The sequence below is a fragment of the Heterocephalus glaber genome, unplaced genomic scaffold (genome assembly GCF_053883595.1).
Source record: "Heterocephalus glaber isolate CG9 unplaced genomic scaffold, H.glaber_assembly_v1.0 deba00000738, whole genome shotgun sequence".
Classification (NCBI taxonomy): domain Eukaryota; kingdom Metazoa; phylum Chordata; class Mammalia; order Rodentia; family Bathyergidae; genus Heterocephalus; species Heterocephalus glaber.
Genome location: NW_028258161.1, coordinates 10839465 through 10859753, shown reverse-complemented (window position 1 = coordinate 10859753; position 20289 = coordinate 10839465). Strand labels below are relative to the sequence as shown.

Sequence of the window (20289 nt, the reverse complement as noted above, 5' to 3'; positions counted from 1 at the left end):
CACACACACACACACACACACACACACACACACGCACACTTCTTTTTAGCTTCTTTGGTCAAAACTTTGTTAAAAGCATCCTGGAAATCAATATCATGGCCTGTTTTCTCCTTTGGGGGCTATAGCAGCAAGGAGACTATAAACTATCTATTAGCATTTTTCATGAATTACCAATATGCCCACAGTCAGTAATGCTTTTTTTTACTTAAATTTTATTACCTAACACATAGGCCAAAAGGACTGAATGCTGCATTCCAACAGGGTTCACTCAATGCAAATCTTATTCATCATGATCCCACAAAGTGTTAAAACTCTCGTATATATGAACTAAACGTGTCTTTTCAGCATGCCAATTTACTCTGATGCAAGCATTTGCCAAGAAAATTATCCTAGTGATCATTAAAGGAATATATAATAGAAATAATTTATAAATCATTTCCCTAAATCAAAGTGTATAAGCAGAAAGTATCAGTGCATCATAGCTTTTCCAACTTGGCAGTGGCAGGTGGAATTGGTGGTGAAATTTCTACCTTAACCCAACAGACTGGCTTTCTCTCTCACCCTGCCATGGTTTTTGAAGTTTTTCATATACCACAAAATGCATACTAAAAGGTAGTTCAATTTACTCTGAACTCCAGAACACGACCGTGACAGATTTGGAGGTGACTGTGAGATGGATTCCCAAATATGGAGCAACACTTTCTAAATTTACAGTCTGATTTCTCACTGCCAGATATGACTGCCAAATGCTTCTGACATTGTGGTCAGTTGGTGGTGTCCCTAAAAATCATCAGTAATTTAACAACATTAGCACCCGGCAATAGAATTCTTTGCAATGATTGCCCATATTTATCACCTCACTTTTCTAAGTTATAAACTGAAAAATAAATGAGAGAAATTAAACTTCTCTAACAGCAGATAAGTAAAGTTAAGGATAGAATGCATCATACAAACCCAGCCCCTCTTTCTATTGCTTCAAAATTAAAACAAACAATTTAAGCTCTGGCTTATGTGGCTATATAGAAGGAAATATTGTAAATACGTGTGTCCTTCCTCAAATCCTTTTTGTTTTGCCTTTGCATTCATAGAGTGCTTTGACTTTAGGATATTATGTATCAAGAAAAAAATGGGGAGAACAGGTCTCTGCTTTGTCCAACAAGTATCTTCTATGTTCTGTTGCATGGCAAGCTCTGAACTTGCTCCTGGGAATGCAGGAGTAGACAAGACAGGCAGAGCCTCTGTGCCCAGGGATCCTGCAGTTTACTGAAATCCACAAATACATCATCACAAAAGAGAAGAAGAGCTGTACAAGTTCCAGGAAGCCATAGGCAGGGGTGTGTTACGGTTTAGATCTAAAATATCCACAGAGAGTCTCATGCTTAGAGGTGGGGTCTGGTCAGAAGGGGTGGGTCACGACCTGGAAGGGTATGTTCTCACCTCTGGCTGCACCCTTCTCTCTCTGCTTCCTGCCTGCCATGATGGGAGCAGCTTTCCTCTGCCACACTCTTTCACCATGCTGTTTCTGTGCTAGAGCCAGCTGGCCATGGACTGAACCCACTGAACCTGTAAGTATAAATAAATCTCTTCTTCCTTAAATTGCAAGCATTGGGTGCCACGGGCTGAGCCTCAAGATGGCCTTTTGCCTAATCCCTACTCCCTTTCTCCTCCATAGATTAGTCAAACAGTTTGACTAAGATTGTAGATCTTGGATGGCATAGCCCCAGGAGACAGTTACATTATGTATCCTTGGTTCCCTTTCTACGCATGCCCCAATCACAAGACAATCGTGCTGCATTCAGCCTAGATCACATGGGCCATGTAGCCCTAGTTTCCCCACCTTCTCTTCCTATTTATCTTACACTATAAATAAAGAGCGCACTGGACTTACGGTGGCCATTAGCTCACTGGGCTATGGTCCCACCTGGTCCCAGCTATAAAGCATAATTTTGGTATATAACCTTCTTTCTTGTTGTTTTCCAATGTTCTTCATCTCACACCACTCTCCCTGGCTTCGGATTCTGTCCCAGTAATGGGAAATCTGACCAATAGAAAGGTAAGCACAGGCTCCTTTGAGGGACAGGAACAAATCTGAAAACTTGAAGATGGACAGGGCAATGTGACGTGTGAGTGGAGATCTGGAGCACACGCAGGGCTGAGTGCCCTCACAGGCACTTGCAGCAGGAGCATGGCACACAGGTGACAACCGAGGAGGTGATGCCCAGACCCCGCTCTGCTGTCCAGCTTGGACATGGCTGTGTGTAGCCGCCTCCACCCAAGAGCATGTTATTTTTTTCTACACAAAAGCAGTAAATGATTGCCAAGACATTTTTCCATAAATGTATTAATTCAAATTCAGGATAAACTACTTTAACATAAAGACCACCAAAGGTAGTGGGGAAACAATTTAGAAGTTTGTTTTCCCTCACAGAGATTGAGCATCTTTAATCCAAAATTTCTAGATCTGCAATGCTCCAAAATCTGACACTGTCTGAGCACTGACCGACACCACGAATGGAAAATTCCACACCTGACCTCCTGTGACAAGTCACAACCAAAACCCAGGCATACTGTAAAAATACTGTACAAAGTTACTTTCAGGCTGTATGCCTAAGGTGTACGTAAAACATAAAAGAATTTTGTATTTAAACTTAGATCTCTCTCAATTGTTTATTCCAATATTTCAAAATATGAAAAATAAAAAATCCAAAACACTTTTGATCCCAAAGCTTTCAGATCGGGGACATGCAAGACAAATAACACTACATGGACAATGGTGCCATCTTCAGTGTGTTGGCCAATCTGAGTCCAAAGCTGCTCCGGTAGGTTCTACCCATTTCTGTCTTCAGAACTAGGGATGGGACCCAGCAATGCACATGCATCGTTCAGGTGGCCCAAAAGACACACATAGCGCACATTACTTTATGCGCATTCGTTCATGAGAACTTAGTCATACAACCACACCCAGATTCAGAGGAGGCTGAGAAATGCATTCTACGACTAGCTGCCAAGTGCTATCATCAAAGAGGGGAGGATGGATGCTGGTGGACATCTAGCAGTCTGTGCCACAAGAGAAGAAGGAGGAAAAGGGGCAAGATGGGACTGCACACAAGGCTCCACTTCTTCAAGTTCCTACCACCTCCCAGTGGCACCAAGCCAGGGGCCAGGCCTTACTCTGTGGGTCTTTGAGGAATACTGAAGATCCAAGCTATTCTTCTGTCAAATCATTTTTTAAATTACACATGCATCTTTTAGGATTCCAAGGAATATGAAAAATACAGTTAATCCACATTCATGGGTTTGATTTAATTTATTATTAATAATAATTGTTATCCATTTAGTAATAATTGGTTAATAATCAATTATTAATTGAACTGAATACTTATGAGTAAATTAAAAGCTCAAAATGGTGCTGAGACATGGAGACTGACTTCATAAACATCAAGCTGAATGCAGAGTTGAGTGAATCAAGTGAAGCATGAGTTGCCCTGGCTCTCCTGAGAAGGGCTGGAGTGAGGTACTTGCTGTGATTTAGAGCTGGATTGCTCTGCAGGGTTGTGTGCTCCAAGCGTGGTCCCCAGTGTGGCAATGTTAAGAGGTAGTGGGACTTCTAAGAAGTGGGGCTACCGGGAGGTTGCCTGGAGATGCCATCTCAGAAAGGATTACGCAGTTGGTTCTCATGGGCCCTCTGCTCTTGCAAGATTGGCCCCTCCCTCCTCCACTCTGGCTCCCTATCTCACTGTATGATCTCTCCCACCTGTGTGAGCTGTGATGTCATCTGTCAGGCAGTGACCTAGCCAAGGGGTCCTCATCAGAGGCAGGATCAATGGGGCTGTCTGATCTCAGACCTTCAGTCTCCAAAACCTTTCTTCTTCACGAATTACCCAGCCTCAGGTATTTTGTTATAGCAATTGAACATGGGATAGGATAGTGCTTAAGTCAAGTTCCTGAGTAGCCCCTCCAGATCCCAAAGTGCCCACTCTGGCAATTTCTGGAATTTATACAAGCATCACTCAGGGCAGATTTTGGTGCAAAAGAGATAATTTCTTGACAACATAATTTTACTTTAAAATAAACCAAGATCTTTGTTGCTTTCCTTAGTCACAGGTGACACAGGGCAATGCCCACATTCCTATCTGCTGCCCTATGACCATGCAGCATTACAGTGGTACCTGTCCCAGGATGATCTTGCCATACCTCTTAGACAAGTGTTTCTACCCTTCTTTGGCAAAGACAGTAATTTTCCAAGAGGCTTTCATTTTTACTTCTCTGTATGCAAAATGGAATGAAAACTACTGGGTTGACATTCTGGCAATCAGTTTCATTGGCAAGTGGTCGTTTAAGAAAAAAATAACAGCAATGTATTTTCACAGAAACCAGATCAGATTTCTCACAATCAGAAAATCACAGTCTAGTGAAAAATGAATTTGCAGTAGTTAGTGTGCATCTTTTATTTCTTATAATATTCAGAGGTATACATGTCAACTAAGCCATCAAACTGAACATTAGTTTTCATTGTCATAAACAGAACATTAGGAGTACTTTTCTAGTATTTTTCCCTCCAGAATTCAAAATGTAAACTTGGATTATAAAGAATGGTAACCTAAACTTTAGAAATATTTTTCCTTACTTTTATTCACAGGTAAATAAAGATAGAGAAAATGAAGTTCTTTTTCCTCAAAAGTGTACTGTAAACAAAGAGATCACAAACAAATCCATAAATACAAGCCTTTGTGTGTGATCACTCCTAAGCCTCAGATACACTTGTTTTGATTTAAATTTGCATAATCTAGAATTAATTTGATTTTTCAAATGCAACTTTTGTTTAGCACCTGTACTTTTAAATTTGTGTCCAAACAGCTTTCAACATGGCATCTTAAACCACAATCATGGGCTGAGAAACACAGAACACAGCTCCAAGAAACTGAGAGTTTTCATTTCTTTAAATAACAAAAACTGATTGATTCTGAAGAAAGAAAAAAGGAGTCTTAGAAGGGAATGCTAATGCATGCATATTGTGGGGACATTAAAGTCTCCAACGTGCTAATTCAAGTACTGTTTACATTCTGTATATAACAGAATGGCTGTGTTCAAAGGAAAAACAGAAGATATTTTCTGAGTGCCAAAACTACTTACTCATGAAGTCAGAAATACCATTATTATTAGTAGCAACTCTTACGTCCAGCATCTGTGAATCGCTTCTTATATGAGGAAACTATTTTGGGTCAGCTGAAGGCCAAAAATAATGAGCTGGCTTCCTGCCTTTGTGTATTGAGTCAGACAGCTGCCAATTAATAAAATCAATTATTTTTTTTCTCAGGATAAATTTCAGAAATGAAAACAAACAGCTGTTTGTGCATCTTATAAATTTCCAAGGAGAGAATAGATTCCTCATACGTTAAAGACGGACTGCACTTCGTAACCAAACAATTATGAGAAGCTGCCGGTGTATTTCTGTGGTTTAGCTGAAGAGCCAAGTCGGAAGGAAAAGACATTCCCAACATTTTCTAAAGCTAGATAAATATAGGAACGAAATATAGATGAAAGATGGAACTGCTCTCTATAGCTTCTGCCAGATTCCTCGACTTTTTGGCATCTAGACTGAATTTGGCAAACGTAACTCTTAGCAGTCTTTTCCACTAAAAGGAGCAGGACACACTTTATTTTACCATACTGTCTGTGCCCTTTTGAGCCTCCAAAACAGTCTCTCTTTTTTAGAAAGTGATTTTTTTTCTTCAGAGTTGGCCCCAATCTCATTTATTTAAAACGGATCATTTATCACCAAAAATGCCACGGGGCGTAGCTACTGTGGAACGTCACCAATGGCTCTGCAGCTCCGCAAGAAAGTGTCTCTTTGAAACCAAGACTCTTTGACATGTGTCCACATCATCGGATGTCCCCCTCCACCTTGATATCCAAAGCTATTTAAATTTAAGGAGTGCCGGTCAGTGCAATTGCGCAAGATAAGCCTCCCAGTGCTGTCATTTTCTTCTATTTGTGATCAAAAACTGTGACGTAGCCCAGAACTCCTAATTTTGGTAACATGATGATGTTCAGTAAAAGAATAACTCTCCAGTCCAAAATCATTATTTTCATGCAATCCAACATTTCTCAATCCTGAAATTTTTTCTTGGCTGGCAGTGATTCTAGAGAAAAGTTATTAGGCTATGTAAGTAATGATCTCTAAAAATATAAGACTCAGGAGCAAGAAGCAAAGCAAAGCAATGGTGTCTGGTTTCACTCAACTTGAGGAAAGAGATTCATGCCTGATAAGCCTTTTATGCAACACTGATGGACATGACTGTTTTTTTTTAACCTTCGCCTTCCTCCAAACTAAACAGAAAGAAAAGATGAGAGGCATTCATCTGCTACTATGAAGTTTTTCAACACAAACTGATGGACAGATTTTTAGTTTTTAAATATATCAAAGTTTGTGCAGGCTTTGTATGGTAACAATAACTGGGATATATTAGTATTATTATTAATGTTATTTGCCATTTGGTGCACTATTTCATAATCTGTAAGCAGCAGCTAATTTAAAGCAAAGGAAAAGCATTAGCTTGGTGTGAATGTTACATAAATCCTGTGATTTCAACCTAAACTTTGGGGCCAAAAATGACAGATATAAAAATGAGCATCTGTAATTTGCCAAGGATAAAATCACCAAACTGACACATGAATACTTCACAGGTTTATATGTGCATAAAATGAAAAGTGTTCTGCATAGATTGGAAGTGGTGGCGGAGTGTTATTTGTTAAACTTAGGCTGACAGTATAATAGCATACTTTGTATACAAAGTGTTTGACAAAAAAAGAAAAAGAAAAAGAAAACCAAATGTTATTCTGTTTAAATTTCAGGCTGCTAAATCCCTATCAGCAGTTGGCAATAACTAGGTCGGAAGTATTTTGAATAAAATTATAAATAGTTACCTTTTCTGTTTTATAATTTATATCACTTTCATTTACAAAGCATGCATCATGAAAGGATTCTTTAATAAAACAACAATAAACAGAACTAGCCAAAGCTGTCAGCAAGAATTTGTCACTTGGAAAAACCCGATAGAACTTTCTAGAGGTTAAATATTAGGTAAAATGCCCTTTGTTCACCTTTAAAACACATGAAACAACCTCGAATACACACTGTATTTGTGTGTATCACTAAAGCACCCTACATAACGGCATGACAAGCAGCACTGAATGCCAACTGATCCGAGAATTTCTCGTGTCAGTCTGTACAACAGTCCAGACCCTGTCTTGTCACGTCAGCACCTATCTTTTGGAGCATGTTCCCAGCTCAGCGACAATGCCCTTGAGCCTCAGTGTTAGCTCCAGTGGAGGTCTTGGGAGCCATTTGCAAAGCACCAAACTGTTTTCTTGTGCACAGTGAACGGGACAAGGACAGCGTATGATTCCAAAATTGCGCCCATCAGATTCTCTCCCCTGACAGTTTTGAACTGTAAGAGGAAAAAGTATGTGGTTTTCTTGCCGACGGGATGTATAAGCCCAAGAGAAGCTAAAAGACGTCTGAGTCCTTTTCTCCAGCACCTTCTTAGGGCTCTGCTACTTTCTGGCCCATGAGAATGATCTTTGGTGCCTAAGCTTGCTTGAGCTCCTTATGCTGCTTGCAATTTACTGAATTCTAATGAACCTCTTCCTTGTATCCATGGGACTTTGGACACACCACCGAGAAGGTAGAGCTAACACTCCACGATCATCGGAATGGGGAAGTAACGCCTGCATGCCAGGGCTTCTGCAGTGGGTCTCTTTTCATATAATTGATTAAGTTTATTGGTAATTTTAGTATACACAATGAACACATTAATCACAGGGAATCTGTGCCTGTACATGACGTATCTTGATTCTTATTTTTTCCCATTCCCTTCCCTCCCTTCAACCCATCTTTCCCTCATTTACAAAAGCTTTGTTTCCATTTTTCCTTCTTTTCTCATTTTTTCCCCTTTCCCTTCCTTCCTCCCTCCCTCTCCCCTCCTAGTTCCCTTACCCATTTGAACATTTTCTTCCTATTTCCCAATATCCAGTATACATTTTAGTCCTCATTTACACTTTTAGTTTCTCACAAAAGACAAACAATGCAGTATTTAAACATGTATGTCTAATTTATTTCACTTAGGAGTATGGCCTCAAGGTGCATCCATTTAGCTATAAATGTCTCTAATTTCTCATTCTTTACAGCATAGTAGTACTCCACTGTATAAAAAAAAACACATCTTCTTTATCTAATCACCAGTTCATGGGCATTTGGGCTATTACAAACTGTGCCACTATAAACATGGGTGCGCATATATCGCTGTGGTATGATGCTTTTAACTCTTTTGGGAAGATACCCAGCAGGGGGATAGCTGGGTCAGATGGGACCTCTAGTCCTAGTTCTTTGAGGAATCTCCACACTGACTTCCATAGTGGTTGCACCAGCCTACACTCCCAACAGTGCTCTTGAGATAAGGAACAAAGTACTCATCCCGCCATGATGAATCCTGAGTGATAATTGCCATTGTTTTAAAAATAAATTATCCTGCTCTATATTCTTTACAAAATAGCTGTCAGCTATTTATATTAAGTACTTGCTAGTTAAGAAAAGCACTACATTCTCTTATTACTATGGGGTAGCAAGGCAGGCATGGTGCCTCTGAGCTACATCCCCAGCCCTGAAAGGACTCAACACTTCCTGCTCTCTCAGTATTTCATCTATCCTGTCAGAAAGTCTTGCATGGGCCCCCGTGTTCTCATGCACGAAGAGGTCACCAGCCTCGTAGGTGGATCAGCTTTTCTTCTTTCTGACATACTTTCTACACATAGGAGCGATCACGTAAACACGCATGCAGGAGCACGTTCTATTCCAATGGCTTCTCAGTGCTCTCAAATAAAATCCAAGTTCCTTACTCTGGCCTGGAAGTCCCTGTGTAATCAGGCCCTGTGCAGCTCTCCAAACGCAGATTGTATCCCTCGCCTATGCTCTGCTCGGCTGTAAATACCCTGACCTTCTTGTAGGTCCTCGGAAACCTCAAAGCATCCTCCAATCCTGAAGGCCCCACACGCACCTTCTCTGTCTGCAGATGCTTCTGGCTTTGTGTGTCCTGTCTTCATCTCTTCAGAGACGCCTTCTCTGGTGTCCTGGTCTGACACAGGCCTTCATTCCACCCTATCTGTTTCCTTCATAGCTCCCAGCACCCTTCCTAATTATCCCATCCATGCTCTTGTCTTTTGGCCAGGTCCTTCTTATAATTACAGGGAAGGTTACGAGAAACCTCTACCCCTGAATTCTGCAAGTGGCAAATGGTATGCTGAGAGTCTGCATATGTACTTTCATCTCATTCCTTTGGAAAAAAGGCACTTTGCATAAGAGGGAGTCATTTTCTTCGATTTGCACTAAGCATATTTGATTGCTTTGACCACATTTTGTTTCCAAAATTTTACTTATTTCTATAGCATTCTTTCAGTTTTTATTTTTATTAGCATATGCCTGCAGTACATAATGTGGCATTCCTCACGGGGAGTCGGCACAGGTACATGACACATCTCCATTCTTTTCTCACCCCTCCCCTCTCCTCCCTCACTTCTCTTTCTGTCCCTTGGTTCCCTTACCATTTGCAGAAGATCCATCTCCCCATTTCCTGTTGCCTATCTTTTATTTTGCTCCTGATTTATATTTTGTACAAGAAACCATACAATATTTAAGCTTGTGTGTCTGTTTTACTTTACTTAACATTATGGTCTCAAGGTGCATCCATTTTCCTACAAATGACTTAAATTTATTCTTCTTTATGGTGAAGAAATACCATTCCACCCAGCTATTACCCTTCTAGGTATCTTCTTCAAAGAGTTAAAGACATCATATTACAGCGACACATGACCACACTTTGTCAGAGGTCCTTGCCCCAAACAGCTGTGCATATTTTCCTCTGATCTCAGTAAATTCATAACTAATATCTTGTCTTAGTCACTTTCTCATCACAATACCCAACAACCACAGCTTGAAGAAGGAGAGGTTTGTTCTGGCTCATGTTCACAGTCTATGGTCAGCTGGCTCCAAGGCAGAAGTGGGATGAGGAAAGGGTTTGCTGGAGGAAAGCTGCTCACATCACAGTAGCCAGGAAGCGGAGTGAGAAGAGAGGAGCCAGGGGGGGAGATGCACCCTTTACAACTCACACTTCCGGTGACGTGCTCTAACCAGGTCCCACCCCCTAACAGCAAGTCGGCTGTAGCACTGCCTTATTCAGTCACTTTCTGAAAGTCCAGCCTGTGAGTGCATGAGGCCTTTGAGGGGACCTCCTCAATCCAAACTCTAACATACCTAGAAGTGGAGTGGGGTGGAATTACCTCGTTCCACAAGTAGTTATCAATAGTCTACCATTTAAAGGAAGTTAAGCAGGAAGTACAAAAGCATATAAAATTGTCGGGGTTTTTCCCCCTATTAAGTTAATTGGTACATTTTAGGTATACAACACAGTTACATTCATCATTGGGATCTGGTACCATTACATGAGTCTCTTGGTTCTTATTTTTTTGCCCCTTCCCTTGCCCTCCCTTCATCCCCTCCACCCTTCCCTATTTGCAAAGACTTTGTTTCAATTTTTTTCTCATATTTTTTCTTTTCCCTTCTTTCCTTTCCCCTACCCCTCCCACTTCCCCTGCTCCTTTAGACCTTTTCTTCCTGTTACACAATATCAATTACACATTTTTTAAATTACAATATCAAGACCTAAGAGACATTACCACAGATTTTACAGAATTTAAAAGGATATAGAAAGCATATTACAAAAATCTGTTTTGAAATAAATTTGACAACTTCTAAGAAGTACCTTGGAAGATAAATTAATGAAACTAACTCTGGAGGAAATATAAAATTTGAATAGCACCTATTAAAGAAAGTATATTCCTAGCTTGGAAACCTACCTATATGACAACAGCAGGCTCATAAACATTTTAATTGATAAATTATATTAAACAATTAAAGCAGAAAAAAAAGGAACACTTCTCCGCTCATTTTAGGAACTCAACATTGTGCTAATCCTAAAACTGGATAAAGATAATAGAAGAAAAAAGTAGGAACATAGATAGAAATTTGTTTAACAAAACAAACTATTGGAAGTCAGATCTGGCAGTATGTAGAAAGTGGTTTTATTATAAGGATGGCAGTGTTGGTTCAGCATTGGAAGATCCACCCCCAAAAGTCATCATTTTAACAGAGGAAAGGAAAAAGCCATATGATCCTGTCATTAGATGGAGAAAAAGTATTGGGCTAAATTCTACAACTGTTCATGGTAAAAGCTATCAGGAGACTAGAAGTAGAACAAAACCTTCTCAACAGATTAAAGACATGTACTCCATACTTCCAGCAAAAATGCCTTATATGAATGGAGAAAATAAAATGCTTTCTCCCTAAGGTGGAGAACAAGGACAGATATGCCTACTCTTCATCTGTCCATTAAACTTTGAAACCTAGGCCTAAACCAAAATAGTCTGGCAATAAAATGACACAATTAGGATAGGATTGGCAAGGTAGAAGCAAAATCTTTATATGTAGATGAAATGATCATCTACAGAGAAAATACTAAGAAATCTCTAGGAACCCTTGGAACTTGTATTTGAATTTAGCAGGATTAGAAAACACAAGGTATATATAAAAATTCAGGTCTTTGTATACTTGCTATAAATGAAGAATTGGATATTGAAATTTAAAAGTTAAGTAAGAGTACAAAGGACCTAGAATAGTAAAAACAAACAAACAAAAAACAGTGTTGGAAGGCGTTTAGTACCTAATTTTAAGACTTTCTCTAAAGCTACAGTAATCAAGGTAGTGTTGGTGTAAGGAAAGACATATAGATCATTGGAATAAAACAGAGAATCAAGAAATAGAACCACACATATATGGTCCACTGAGTTTTGAAAGATTATTTAATATTAACATTTTATAGAATATAAGCTCGATTCAAGAGCCGAGGAAAAGATAGTGTTTTCAGCAAATGGCACTAGAACACCTGGTATCTGTATATAAAAAATTAACCTCAACCCTTTATTTCCATACATAAAAATGACTTGAAAGGATCTATGAACCTAAATATGAAAGACTAAAAGTATAAAACTTTAAGAAGAAATTATAAGGGAAAATGTTTATGAATTTAGGGTAGGCAAGAACTTCCTAGGATACAAAAAACATGATGTATAAAAGAAAAAAATTGATAAATGAGATTCCATCAAAATTTAGAACTTTAAATGACATCATTAAAATGAAAAGTAGTCCTTAAACAGACCACATTTACAATGCATATAACCTATGACCAGAATATATAAGTAACTCTTACAGCTCATTAATAGACAACCCAATTAAAAAGTAGGCATAAGATGATAAATAGCCAGTACAGCACAAGGAAAGGTGTGCAACACTAGAATCAGAAAAATACTAATCAGTACAATAACAAGATTGAATTATACACTCATTAGGGAGATGAAGTTAAAAGTTTTAAAAGCCTTGTCATGACTTTTTCTTTTTGTTGGATTCTCCCCCTTTGCATTTAATTTGTCACGCCCAAAGGATTCATTCTGCTGGGCTTCCTGGGGTTGTGATCCTCATTGTCTTTTCCTAGGATACTGTCTAAAATTTTTTGGAGTGCTTGTTGGTATTCATGAAGTTCCTAAGGTTCTCTTTATCATGAAAGTATCCTATTTCTCCATCAATTTTGAAAGATAGTTTTGCAGGGTACATCAACCTGGGTTGGAGGCTGTTTTCCTTTAGGGCTTGAAATACATCACTCCAAGCTCTTCTTGCCTTGAGTGTTTGCATTAAGAAGTCTGCTGTGATTCTGATGGGCTTTCCTTTGTAGGTGATTTGTTTCTTTTCTCTAACTGCTTGTAGAATTTTGTTCCCCTCTTGGGTTTCTGGTATCCTAACAATTATATGCCTATGTGTAGATTTTTTTTTGATCAAGGCTAGTTGGAGTTCTATATGCCTCACTTATCTGTATGTCAAGTTCTTTTCCCCTCCTTGGGAAGTTTTCTGCCATCACTTCTGTGAATAGTTTTTTTATGTCATCTGCACTCTCTCTTGTTTCTTCATTGACTCCAATCAATCTTATGTTATTCTTCTTTGCATTGTTTAGCAGCTGCTGGATTGCTTTCTCATGGTTCCTTCCAATTTTAAAGTAATTTTTCTTTTCCTGGTCACTAATTGCAATCTTATCTTCTATATCTGAAATTCTGTCCTCACATTGGTTCATTCAGCTGTGTAGACTTTCAATGGAGTTTTTAATCTCCTGGAAATCTGTTTGCATCTGTTTTATGGATTCCATTTGTTTCCTATGTTGGGATTCCATCATGTTCCTCAGATCCTCTATTTTTTTTTATCTGTGTTCTCTCTAGATTTATTAATCATGTCTTGCACTATGGGCACAATCTTTGCTGTTATCTGAGAAATTATTTCTGATTTCATTTTTTCCAGTCCTCTTTTGTTGCCAGTTCAGGGAGTCCAGGTAGTTGAGTATCAGATTGTTCCATCTCATTTCCCTTTGGGGTTACTGTAGGTGATCTGGAAGTCTCTTTTTGAGGCTTGTTTATGTGTCTTCTCATTTCCACGGGGGGGGGGGGGAGTGCTGCCAGCCCCCTTGCGGCTCACTTCCTCTGCCCTAGGAGCGGTGGAATGGTGTGGTGGGGGATATCTTTAAGAAGATTCTGTAGGGGGAGGAGTGTAGCTAAGTGGTAGAGCTACATGCACAAGATCTTGAGTTTGATCTCTAGCACTGAAAAAATGTAAAAAAAAAAAAAAGATTCTGTAAAGCTATGGACCATGTCCAGATTGATTAGTCTAAAGTAGATCTAATAATTCCTGAGAGTAATATATTTTTTTGGTAACGGGGAGCAAAATCAGGACCTTGTGCTTGTGAGGCAGGTAGCGGAACCACTGAGCTAAATACCCAGCCCAAGAGTACAATTTTTAAATAAATTTCAATAATAAATTGAAAGGGAAAGGCAAGTCAGTTGATTGAATAAAATTCTAAACCAGCAAAAATATCTATTCAAGTTTTATATTTGAGCTCTCATTTGGCACAAACTCATTGGAGTAAAAATAATCATTTAAAAATAATTACTAGATCTAATTATACATATTTCCTTTGACCCAGCAATTTTGCTCCTGGGCACGTACCCAACACCAGTTAATGATTATATCTACCAAAAAACATGTTAAGAATGTTCATACCGACAGTATTAGTTCATTCCCACTCTTTTAATATGTTGAGGGTTCTAAAACAAAAGACTCATGTTCAGGTTTTCCATTCATAACTTTCTCAGAACATTGGATAAATACTGCATAATTTGTAAACAATGCCTATGGTTATATGTAAGGTAACATATTATATAAACTCTAGAGTAGACCAGAAACTGATATTTCAAATAAATTACAAAGATATGTCTGGAATAATTTAGACACTGCTGTCAGCATGTTAAAAATAGATTGAAGCCACTTGTATGGAGTACAGAGTCTTAGAATAAAATATAAACATCCTCTCTACATACAAATCTGTGCATGAGAATCCTGAGGGTTAGAAAAAGTTTCAGTTGAATCACTAACAATGTACCAACCATCCCAGTAATCTATAGAAATATATAAAGGTTGAATACAACTGTAGTGGATACTGTAATGAGTCTCCCAGCAAAACTCAGTGAAAAAGCAACTGAATGAAGAGTGGCTCATAGAATTCATTATTATCTGAGAGCAACTATAAAATTTAGTATGGAAAAACTGATAAATTAAGATTACTAATAAGCTAAATATGGACTAGCTCATCAAATTCCAGGAATCTAGATCAAAACACTGTCCCTTTGAAATCTGAAGTCAGTAATATTAGGACAAGCAAAAGGCTGCTTTATCCTAAGTATTAAAGATTTTCTTGTCCAAATGATGGTTTGGGGTAATAATGAGATATTTAAGAAAAGTTTAGGAAAGTTATAGTGATCATATATTCTGATTCTTGATTTTAAATCAAGATTTCATAAACTTACATAAAATGCTTGATAAGGGTATAGAAATGATAGTTTTACATTTAATATACATCTAAATCAAATTTGTAGAAAAATCATATCAAATTTGAAAATATAACAAAGGCAATCATGGAAAGAATGTTTTGGTGCAGATTGAGTCTTTCTCTGTACAGTACATATATTGCAGTGGAGGCTACTCCTTAGTCCAGGGCTTCTCAAACTTTATTGTGCATATGAGTGATCTGGGGATTTTATTAAAACGCAGATTCTGACCCAGCAGGTCGGACGAAGAGTCTGAGATTCTGCATGTGTAACAAGCACCCAGGTGAGGTGGTTGCACCCTGCCTAGGACCACATTTTGGACAGTAAGGTTTAGTTTTTGTGGGGGGCACCAGGAGAGGCCTTGCAGGAAGCAAGCCCAGGCTAGGTGTCTGCAGGGCACAGTAACCTGCTCTATTTATCCCAGTGTGCTAAAAAAACATTATATATTTTTCTGATGACAGGTAAAATATCGGATGCACTGTTCTAGAAGACAGATACTATGGAATCTGGCACCTTCTTTCAGGCCTTATATTCCTATTTTCAATATTGCTCCTTTGATAGCATTTTAGACTAGGTAACATGCAAATCCAGTGTTCTCTCAGGTATAGTAACTGGCATTTCCTCTAGTATTAGCAGGAATTCTTCCCTGTCATTTTTTTTTTTTTTTGACATGAACAAATAAAGTGTCCTGGGCAGACTACCTTAAATATACAGGAATATAGAAAAGTCAAGTCCTACACTACCTGCCTGTCCTAAGTCCTTGTGACCAGAGTTCAGCATGTCACACACTGGAGCATTCTAAATGAATATCAATATTTATTAAGTGAATTACAGTTTCCACCTGGTGGCTTAACCATGGGGTGACAATGGAGATGATGGTCTAGCTCTCTTGGCATTAAAGCTCTCAAACTTTGATGTGCTTCTCAGTCACCTTAAGTGCTTGGTTAAATGCAGGTTCCTGGTCTTATTCATGGGCGCTGTACCACTACTTCTAGAGTACGGCCTCATATTGCTTCTAGAAGGGTAGACTGTAGATTACACTGTGGGAAACACTGCTGTAATGGGCCACAGCACAACAACATGAACCACTAGGAGCTCTTGGGATTGCTCCGTAATAGAGGCCTGTGAGTAGAGCTATGAGTGAGGAGGAGTATGGGACATGGTGTGCAATCCTGTAATCCTATAATCCAGTGGGAAGAGTACCACAGTGTACATCACAGTAATCTGTGATGTAATACCACATATTAATTTTGTGGGTTTAAGTATTTCACTTATTTGGACCACAGTTTCCTCATCTGCAAACCAAGTGTTTAAAGTGGGAAATTCCCTTTTATTGCCTCCAACTTTCCATGGATTTATTACATAAACATATTTTTTAAATAACATTTATGCTTCATGCAAAGATAGAGTAACAGGTTGAGTTTATCTGTCTAAAATAGTTGAGAATTGGCAAAATATGTAAAGCATTTTTTGAGATACTGGACACTGCATAACAAAGGTCAGTGAGTCCTAAAAGAAAATAAAAAAGGTAAGCCCTAAGATGTCTCAGCCTTCTTCCTACAGAATGCTTACCACATGGAGAGTTTATAGCAGAGAGAGAGAGAGAGAGAGAGAGAGAGAGAGAGAGGTCAAAGTGTGGCCGTCTCCCTGAGCTGAGGAGACAGACCTGGGAGTCCGAAGAGTCATGACCACTACAATATTAATGGCGGATTACTGGGAGGAGAAAGCTGTGCAGAGACCCGCGGCTCTGCAGTGGTTTTCTTTTGACTCTTCAACGCAGTACTGACCTTCAAAGAACCCTGAAAAGAAAGAGCAGCTGCAACAGTCTTTGAAACCCATTCAACAGCAAGAATGATGCTTGATTCCACCACTCAGAGAGGAAGACTTTAAAATCTAAAAGGATCATGGAGAGTACTCAGGAGGGTCCTGGCTCAGATGTAGGAAAGAATTAGCCTTACCATGCTTAAAAGCAAGAACTGAAGGAATAGCATTGTTTCAAAGTAACAACAATACTAAGCCAAAGTCAAGAATATTGATATACTAAAAAGTTCAAAATTTAGCACTCAACATGTTAAAATTCACCATGACTGGCATCAAGTATAATGAGAAAAATTAAGCAATGCAGAAATTATAATAGAACTGGATTATATGTTTAAGACGCTAAAGACTCTACATGTTAACTGGAGACATAAAGATATCAAGGAAGACCCAAATTGAACTGCAAGGGTTGAAAACTATAGTATTGTAGATGTAAAACATACCGAATGGAAATAAGCAAATTAAGCACTGCAGAAAAAAAGATACATGAACTTGACATAGAAATAGAAAAATCCTAAGTTAAAACACACAGATGAAAAATATAGACAAAAACCAGGACAAAATAAAGATCTTTTCAGACATATAAAAGCTGAAAGGATTCATTATAAACAAAAATGCAGCACAAGGAAATATCAGCTGAAAATCTGCATTTTCAGAAAGGAATAACTAACATTAGAAATAGTAACTATGTAGGCAAATATAAGACCTTTCTCCTGTGTATTTAAATCTTTTTAATTAATTTTATTGGTACATTTTAGATATCCAATATAGTGCTATTCATCATTAGAGACTTACATAATATATCTTGATTCTTATTTTTCTCCATTTCCCTGCTGTGTATTTAAATTTTTCTAAAAGATAAAACATTGTTAAGATAAAATACTATTTAAGATAAAAACAAGAATGAAATATTGTTGAGTTTATAAAATTTATAGGAGTCAAATGTATGACAACATTTGATCCAGCTATTCCCCTTCTTGGTATCTTCCTGAAAGAATTAAAAGCATCATTAGGGCCGGGGATTTAGCTCAGTGGTTCCAACACCTGCCTCACAAGCACAAGGACTCGAGTTCAATCCCCAGTACCAAAAAAGAATTAAAAGCATCATACCAAGGAAGGCACAAGCCAGGAAGGCAGAAACAGAAGCATATCTTGTCTGGTTCTTCAACTACTTCCTTACATGTGTAATATAAATTAAAGGTACACTGTACTAAATTAAATGTATATGCTATAAACTCTAAAGCAACCACTAAAATAACAACAAGAAATTGTAACAAATAACCCAACAGAGAAGACAAGGTAGAATGATAAAAAAAAGTTCATTTAATCCAAGAGAAGGAAGAGGAAAAAAGAAATAGAAGGAAAGAACAGATAGGAAAGATAGGAAATATCAGGATGGTATATTTAAAGCCAAGCATGCCAATATCACATTAAATGATTAAATGTAAATAGTGTAAACACTTCACTCTTAATAAAGGCAGAGGCTATGCTTTGAACAAGAAAGCAAACCCCAAGAATATGGGGCTTACAAATATTCATTTTGAACAAGACAACATAAATACAGTAAAAGGATAGAAAAATCCATAGAATTTACCATGCTAATTCTAGCCCAAAGAAAACAATCATTCTATATCAGTAACAGAGAAAGACTTAAAAACAAAGAATACAACCAAAAATAAAAGTGATTATTTGATAATGATAAAGGAGTCATTGAAAGAATACAGTATTTCTAAATATGTATACACCTAGTAAGAGAATTTAAAAAGAAAAAGACTAAAAGAACTGCATGGAGAAATTGATAAATCCACAAAAACCAATGGATCAAGTAATCAGCAAATATACAGAATAAATGAACAATATTAACAAATTTGACCTTATTAAACTTTTATACAACACTTCACCAACAAACATCAAAAATCTCATCCTTTTTTTTTCCCCCGTACTGGGAATCGAACTCAGGACCTTGAACTTGCCAGGCAGGCACGGCACCACTGAGCTACATTCCCAGCCCAAAAATCTCATTCTTTTTATGGAATAAGGAAACTGTACTTTAGGCCATAGAGCAAGTGAAAAATTTTCAAATATTTAAGTAATATATTCTCTCCTTACAATGGAATTAAATTATAAATCAATAACAAATCAGTCACTGGAAAATCCCCAAATATTTGGAAACTAAATAATGTACTTCTAGATAATTCATGGATCATAGAAGAAAGCAAAAGTGAAAATAGAAAGTATTCTTAACTGAATGAAAATGAAACACACAAGTTTGTATCCTTGAAAGACACAAACTAACAAGTCTCATTCAGAATAAATAACCTAAACAATCCCAAATCAACTAAAATTTGATTTGTAAATTCAAAATTTCTAAAAGTGAAAACTTCTGTTGGATAGAGTTACTTGTGAATTCTACCAAATATTTAAGAAAATAATAAGGCCACTATGAAACTCTTTCGGATAACCGAAGAGGAAAGAATGTCCCCAACTCATTCATTAAAGCGAGTATAACCCTGACAGGAAAGTACATGATAAGAAAAGAATAGTTAACCCAATATCCCTAGGGAACTCAGATGCAGAGTTGTGAACACATGAGCAACCTGAATTCAACTCTGCATGAAAAGTGTACATCTTGGCCAACTGGGTTTATCCCAAGAATACTGGGTTAACGTGATACCTGAAAACCAATCAGTATAACTCATGATAACAGTAAGCTGAAAATGAAAAACAAAAAGATACTCCCAATAGACACAGAAAAAGCACTTGACAAAATTCAACACCTAATTCCTGACAAAATTTTCATTAAAGTGGAAATAACCCAACCTGATAAAGGTCACCTACCAAAAGAAAAAAAACAAACAAACCTACAGCTAACCAATTAACAACAAAATTATGGTAAAAGACTGAATATATTCCCACACAAAAGGAAGACTTTTTCTATCATTACTTCTGAACATCTTACAAAGCGTTCTAGTCAGTGTAATCAAACAAGAAAAATAACTAAAAGGAATCAAGTTGGAAAAAGAAGAAAAACGAATCACAGACGGCATTATGTTTATGTGAGAGGCTGGCAGATGACAGTATTTCTGTAAGGCTCACAGAATGAATAGTTTTTTTGCATTTTTATGGTTATAAATAATAATGACAACAGTAACAATGAAGCAAAGGAGAATCTACAAAAGAGACTGTATGTGCGCCATAAAACCTAAGCTATTTACTATCTGACGTTTTGAAGAAAACTCTGCCAGCCCTTGATCTATATAGAAAATCTGATGAAATATCCAAAAACCTACTAGGAGAAATAAATGAGTGTATAAAGTTTCTGGACAAAAGATTAATAACATATATAATCAGTTCTACTTCTATAGAATAGCAATACACAGTCAGAAATTAACATTTTAAAAATACCACCTTGTTTCCCCCAAAATAGGTCCTACTTGG

The 20289-nt window shown here is 37.7% G+C and overlaps 1 protein-coding gene across 7 annotated transcripts in view; it reads right to left on the bottom strand.

Moving 5' to 3' along the window:
• Positions 1–20289, bottom strand: part of Odad2 (outer dynein arm docking complex subunit 2) — a 174592-nt gene that overhangs the window by 19585 nt on the left and 134718 nt on the right. The window lies entirely within an intron of this gene.